This window comes from Vicia villosa, unplaced genomic scaffold (genome assembly GCF_029867415.1).
Source record: "Vicia villosa cultivar HV-30 ecotype Madison, WI unplaced genomic scaffold, Vvil1.0 ctg.002339F_1_1, whole genome shotgun sequence".
Lineage (NCBI taxonomy): Eukaryota > Viridiplantae > Streptophyta > Magnoliopsida > Fabales > Fabaceae > Vicia > Vicia villosa.
The window spans coordinates 326,520-333,895 of record NW_026705899.1 but is presented as its reverse complement, the minus strand read 5'-3'; the positions used below and the strand labels follow the sequence as shown (position 1 = coordinate 333,895).

The window sequence follows — 7,376 nt, the reverse complement described above, 5'->3', positions numbered from 1 at the left end:
TGGGGTATGACAAAGACAGAAGGGTTTGCCTTGACGAGAGGTCATAACAGCTTCTGTAAGATGCTTGAAGATCATGAGAGGGATGTTGATCTTCCGTTTTTGCAAGGCGTAACACATAAATTGGACATCCCACATCATTATATCTTCCTGATTTTCCTTTCGTGGGAGAAAATTCCCCACAAGGAGTTGGTGCCAAATCCTACCCACAAAGGCAGAAAAAGCATGGTTATGGCCAGTGAAGATACTCTTTAAAACATCAGAAAGAGTTTGGCTGAAAGGATTGTCACAAAGGTCCCCAACGTTCTCACACTTCAGGACTCTGAAAATAATTGTCGCATAGATGACAATGCGGGAACCTGAGACTTCAGAGCAGATGGTAATCTTCCCTTCTCGGTCCATTTAAATGGATGCATGCATCCAGAAGTCTGCAAGCATATTAGGGTACACTGGGCCATCTAAAATGGTAAGATAGTGTCCCAAGTGTTGAGTGGCAAACATTTCATCAAGGTCAATGCCATACTTGTGAAACTCTTCAGGTGAAGGGTTAAATTCTTTGTGGATGGCAGAAATAATGTTGTTGAAAGTAAGAGACATTATTGATGTAGAAGAAAATAAAGAAGACGATAGAGTACGTGCAAGAGTTATGGGAAGGATGTGAAGAAATAATGAAGAATAGAAGAGGATTTTATAGAAGTAACCCACGTTAAGGTGATCACGCAAAAGCGGTAGTGGTGGGCCACGTGTTAGATCCCTAGAGGGAAGTTGTATAGTCCGCCGCGTTTGTGCCTTGGAAGTTGAAACTAAATCATCACACGTTCAGCGCACTTGAGAACTGAATGGATGTTTGGGAAACTGCGTCATGATTGATTGACGGTTACTTGCTTGGGGAACCCAAAAGTACAAGCTAGACAACAACAAGGGTTGACAGTAACTAAACCCTAGCCTTGACATTTGAATTAGGTCAAAAATACCTAGTTCTTTCCATAGCGGAGCTTTCTGGGTTTCAACTCTATCTAACCAAGACAAGTATGATTTATCCAAAGTTGGGCAATAGCGGAATGGCCTTAAATTGTCTGTTATATAGTCCAGTCGGAAAGCCTCCCTCATACCTTTGTTAGAATCCGCAGATTTCTGAGTTGAATCCTTTTTCTTAGACGAATTGGCTTTGCTCACTATAGGTTTTGTGTCAAAGTGACAAGGGAAAAACTTTACGCATTTTTCCAAGTGACCTTCTGGGGCTAACGACCCTAAAAACCCTAGTGTGCTTTCAGAAAGAAGAGATGGAATCATTACCTGAGAAGCCATGATAATCCTTTGTTCTTTTGTAAGTTTTGGGGGTGAAATGTTCTCCTGATTTCCAGTAGTCACGATCCTGCTTGTTGGAGTAGGTTGAAGATTGGAGCTTTTGGAGGAACCTATATTTGCGGTTTGCTTTGAATTCTTGGTTTGTTTATCAGAAGGCATGGTGATTTTTTAGGATTTGTATTCTGAAAAGGGTTTCTGGAAAAGAAGTGGAAAATCGTGAAGAAGAGAGAAGGTTGAGGATGAATTTGCGTGAAAAGAAAGTTGTGAGGTAATAATGGGCTTTTATAGAGTTTAGCTTATGAAGAGTAGGTTATAAATGTCAGAAGTGTTGGGTTACGTGCCAACCGTTTTTAAAGACAACTGTAATTTTACTATTGAAGTTTCCTCGGGAGTGGGAAGTTATGATGAGCTATAACTGCACGCACGTCTCGATAAGACGTTTTGAGAAAGCAAACCACGATTGATTGACAGTTATTACTGTAGAATCAGGAAGTGATCGAAATATAGAATTACAAGAAATGTCTATCTCTTCGTGAAATTCGAAATAGCCATTTATAGGGGGGAATTTGTTAGCTGAAGATTTCGATTAAAAGATTGTGATATCTTGGATTATTTGATTATGATGAATAAATAGTTCTCATGGAGCTATTTAAGGATTTTCTCTTTAAAGGAGATGTTATGTGACCAAGAGTAATGGTAGCAATTCGACAAGTATCCTTCAACATAGGCGCCAGTGTAGTCGAAACAGCAGAGCGGGAAGATTTGAAATTCAAAATGAAGCGGTTTCGTCCAGCAGACGCGTGGAGACATTTGAAGGATAGTAAACGTTCGAAGCGTCAAACGTGGCAGACATCTATGTAGTGACCGTTAGGGTTGAAGTAGTATAAATAGGAGTACTATTGTTTAATTTGATATATTCGAATCAATATACAAAAATTCACAAAATACACTCGAAGTACCGACGTGAGAGAAAAGAGTCTTTGCTGAAACAATGTATGTGTGAAGAACATCATATTTTCATACTTTATGTTATTTGTTCAATGCAAAGTTATACTTAAAAGTTCTTTGTTTATACATTTACTTTATTTCGCTTTAATGTTATTTACTCATTGCAATTTACATTAGCAAGTTGTATATTTTGCAAACTATAGAGATTATTGAATATGAATCAAATCACTAAAACACTATTCGACAATGTCCTAGGATCAATCTAGTCGATCCTGCGAGTAACCAGATTGTTTAAACACTTTGGAAGACTAGCGGTTGTTTGTCAGAAATTACGGGTAAACAGTATCTCATAGATCAAAATTTTTAATCTTTATTTTCTACCTCTAAATCAATATTTTTCATTTTACTTGTATATTCATAAATATTCATTTTCATTTGGATTCAAAAAATATGTTCAAGAACTCTCATGAACTCAAGAACACAAAAATGACAAAATCATGATTCTTAATCATTTCGAGCAAATAAATACACCAGTAAAAGCGAAATTTCACCACGAACATGATTCTATACTTAGTTTTTCATAAAACCTCATAACCAAGTAGAGTCGAGTGTGTTTGTGTTTGACTTTCACGCAACTTTCTTGCTTTGATTTGTCAAATTCACGGTTTGTTTTCCAATTTTGAATACATATTTGAAATCGTGGGGAAATTTCGATTCCAACGGTATATAATTTGTGAATTAATTAGTTGATTTGATTATTTTCGAATTTTTGTGTAAGAACTCTCATGAACTCAAGAACACAAAAATGGAAAAGTCATTATTCTTAACTATTTCAAGCAAATGAATACACCATTAAAAGTAGAATTTCACAATGAACTCGATTCTATAATTAGTTTTTCATAAAACTTTATAACTAAGCCGGATCGAGCGTTTGTGTTTGAGTTTCACGCAACTTTTTTTCTTCGATTTTTCAAATTCACAGCTTGTTTTGAAAATTTGAACACATATTTGAAATCGTGGTGAAATTACAGTTTCAACAGTCTATAATTTGTGAATTAATTAGTTGATTTGGGGATTTTCAAATTTCTTGTTCATGAGATATAATTGAAGATGATCAACACAAGATGGTGATTTCGGGTTTTAAACTGGGTTGAAGTGACTCAACTAAAGGTTGAAGATGATAATTAAATTTTTTTATAAATAAAATAAAAAATAAACTCACTGTTAGATTAATCTAAAGTATAAAAATTACACATCTCTTTTGTAACACTAGATCCATTCCCAAATGACTTTTTAAAGTTGTCATTTTTGTAACTTTACCATAGAAAGCTCCTTTAAGTTACACCTGCTTCTGAAAGTATTTTAACTTTGTCCCTTAAAAGTACCAGAGCTACATCTCATTCATGGACTCAACAGATTATATATCACTATAGTCTATATAATATAATCAGTTTATTCTTTCTACTTCACAAACTGAATCAGAAAAACTACTTCTTATTATGCTTTTGTATTTCAAGAGTAGCTGATAATAATCAAGAAAAAATGGTTGAAACAAAGTTAAGCAGCGTGAAGTATAAAAGATGGTCCGTGGAAGGCATGACTGCGTTAGTGACAAGAGGAACCAAAGGCATTGGGTAATTTCGCTATCTTACTCTTACTTCAAGTATATATATATATATATATATATATATATATATATATATATATATATATATATAGTAGAAATTTATTTATATTTTTCTATTATGATTCTTGAATTAGGTACGCAATTGTTGAAGAGTTAGCAGAATTTGGAGCAGCGGTGCATATATGTTCACGTAATGAAGATGATATTAACAAATGCTTGGAAGAGTGGAAAAACAAAGGATTAATGTAACAGAATCAGTATGTGATATACTTAGTTATGAACAACGCAAGAGATTAATGGAAAATGTTTCTTCTATCTTTCACAGAATGCTCAATATTCGTGAACTGCAGTGAACCAAACTACAAAAATGGTCCAGTTTAGATTTTAATAACCACAATAATAATAATTGAGTTAACTAGTAAAACAGTTTCAATTCAGTTATAAATTGGTTTAAACCGGTTTGTATATATAAACCGATTTAAAACCAATTTGTAGTTATAAACTAGTTTTACATTAAAGATTGTTTCAAAATCAAATTATTTTAAAAATTTGAAAAACTGGATTTTACTATATTTTCAAAAAAACTCAATTTTACTGTATTAAGAGAAATGATTTTACTGTCTTTTAAGAAAAACCCAATTTTATTGTATTTTTTGAAAAAACTTGATTTTAATGTATTAAGAAAAGTGATTTTAGTGTTTTTTCCGAAAAACCTGATTTTATTGTATTTTTAAAAAACTCAATTTTACTGTATTTTTGGAAAACTTGATTTTACTGTTTTTTTTAAAACTTAATTTGGCATTATTTACAAAAAAAAACTTAATTTTACTGTATTTTGAAAATTTTGATTTTACAATATTTGGGAAAAACTCGATTTTACAATATTTTCAAATAACCTTTTTTTACTGTATTTTCCAAAAGAAAAGTAAAATCGTGTTTTTGAAAATACAATAAAATCATGTTTTTTGAAAATACAGTAAAATTTACTTTTTCCAAAATTTCAGTAAAATCAAGTTTTTTAAAAATATAATAAAATCGAGATTTTTTAAAATACAGTAAAATCGAGATTCTTGAAAATACAGTAAAATCGAGTTTTTCCAAAAAAAAATAGTAAAGTCAAGGTTTTTGAAAATACTGTAAATCAAGTTTTTTGAAAAGTCAGTTAAATCGGGTTTTTACAAAAAAATAGTAAAATCGAGTTTTATTAAAAATACAGTAAAATCAAGTTTTTTGAAAATACATTAAAATTTGATTTTTTTAAAAATATAGTTAGATCGAGTTTTTTGACAATACAGTAAAATATGGGTTTTATTGAAAATACAGTAAAATTTACTTTTTCCAAAATTATAATAAAAACAAGTTTTTTGAAAATATAGTAAAATTGAATTTTTTGAAAATACAGTTAAGTCAAGTTTTTTGAAAATTTAGTAAAATCGAGTTTTTTGAAAATACAGTAAAATAAGGTTTTTTGAAAATAATGTAAAATTGGGTTTTTCCAATAAAACAGTAAAATCGAGGTTTTTTTAAAAGACGATAAAATCGGATTGTTTTGAAAAATACGGTTAGATCGAGATTTTTGAAAATACAGTAAAATAAAGTATTCTGAAAATTCAATAAAATCAACTTTTTCCAAATTTACAGTAAAATCAAGATTTATGAAAATATAGTAAAATCGAGTTTTTGGAAAATACAGTAAAATTAAGTTTTTTGAAAATACAGTAAAATCTGGTTTTTTAAAAATACAGTAAAATTGAGTTTTTCTAAAAATACAGTAAAATCTAGTGTTTTATGAAAAATATGAAATATTGATTAAATTTCTGAAAAATGTAAAACAAATATTCTACACAAAATATTTATTTAAAAAATGAAAAATTAATTTATCTGATTAAACCAGTTTATAAAAAGAAACTGGTTTTGAACCAGTTTTAAACTGAACTTGAATTGTTTAAATTAAATGGTTCAGTTTATTAACCATTTAAGTGGATCAGTTTTTATATGGTGCAATGCAATTCAATTCAAGTATACGATTCAGTTAACCATATTTTTGAACACCCCTAGCTAGTATAGTGTCTCAAGCGCCTATTAGTCGTATGGGAGAGACTAGAGAGATACCATCGTTAGTTGCTTTTCTTTGTCTTCCAGCTGCATCATACATTACCGAACAAGTTATTGCTGTTGATGGAGGTTACACTGCTTAGATTGATGCTATTAATTTCTTTGCCTTTGAGTGTTGCATATGTACCATTAGCTATGAATTTTAATTTTCCTTTCTAGGGGGTGGTTTCTTTTGATGTTAATAAAAGACATATTCAATTGGTCTATCAATTTTGTTCTTTAAGTTAGTGACCCATGTTTTTAGGACTTGCTGTTTTATTATGGTGGTGGTTCTATTTAGAATTCATGTATCTCATGTAAGGCTATATAATAGCCATTACTTCACAGTAATAACATAGTGTGTGATTGGTCTGATATGTATTTTGTTTCTTAACATATGGTATCTAGAGCCAGTCATTTTTTATACAACTAACTGTTCCTAAATTCAATGGGTACTATATTCAAATGTTCATGAAAATTTTCCTCCGTTCGAAAGAGTATTGGAGATTAATAGATGAAGGGGTTCCTAAGACTGCATTAGAAACAATATTGACATATTCATAAAAGAAGCGGCAAAATGAGTTGCAGCTCAAAGATTTGAAGGTCAAAAACTATCTTTGTCGAGGATTAGATCGTCCTTTCTTGGAGACAATTCTCAAGAAGGACACCGCAAAGGATATTTAGGAGTCCATAAAAATAAAGTATAAAGGGACGAATCGAGTCAGGATCAATTGCACATACTACGCAAGAAATATGAAATTCTACACATGAAGGAAGGAGAACTAATAAGGACCTTTTTTCGCTCAAATACTTACTACCGTTAATAAGATGAAAGCCAATGGTGAAAACAAAGATGACAGTGTTGTTATGAGTAATATTTTGAGGTCACTGACACCAAAGTTCATCTATGTTGAATGTTCTACTCAGGAGTTACCCAACATAATAGCACTAACCATTGATGGACTTCAAAGCCAGTTGGCTCTACGTGAACAACATATGTATCATTCGATTGAAGATGAGCATTCTCTGGTTGTTAGTTATGGAGGACAATGATGTGTTCGTGGAGTTCGAGGTAGAGGTTCTGGTAGAAAAAGTCATGATCGATCAAAACTACTACAAATAACACTTTTATGACGAAACTTTCACCTCGAACATGCTAAACACTGATAGTATAGGTCATGGGAGCGCGATGTTTGATTTTTTAAAGAAAATAAACAACCTTTTCCCTTGGTTTTCTTTGAGAAAACCGAGGTAACATAGCTATAATTGAGCGCCATGTTTTATCCATAAAAAATAATAAACCTCTTCTCTCGGCTTTTTGGAAAATTCGAGGGAATATAGCTACAAGGGATCTCGCTTCGAATCCCAATTCGTTCACTTAAAGTTTTTTTTAACAATATCT

General features: G+C 31.6%; 1 pseudogene; it reads left to right on the top strand.

Moving 5' to 3' along the window:
- The first annotated feature begins 3,795 nt into the window (after positions 1-3,795).
- On the top strand, positions 3,796-4,261 carry LOC131638596 (noroxomaritidine/norcraugsodine reductase-like; annotated as a pseudogene).
- The last annotated feature ends 3,115 nt before the right edge of the window (positions 4,262-7,376 follow it).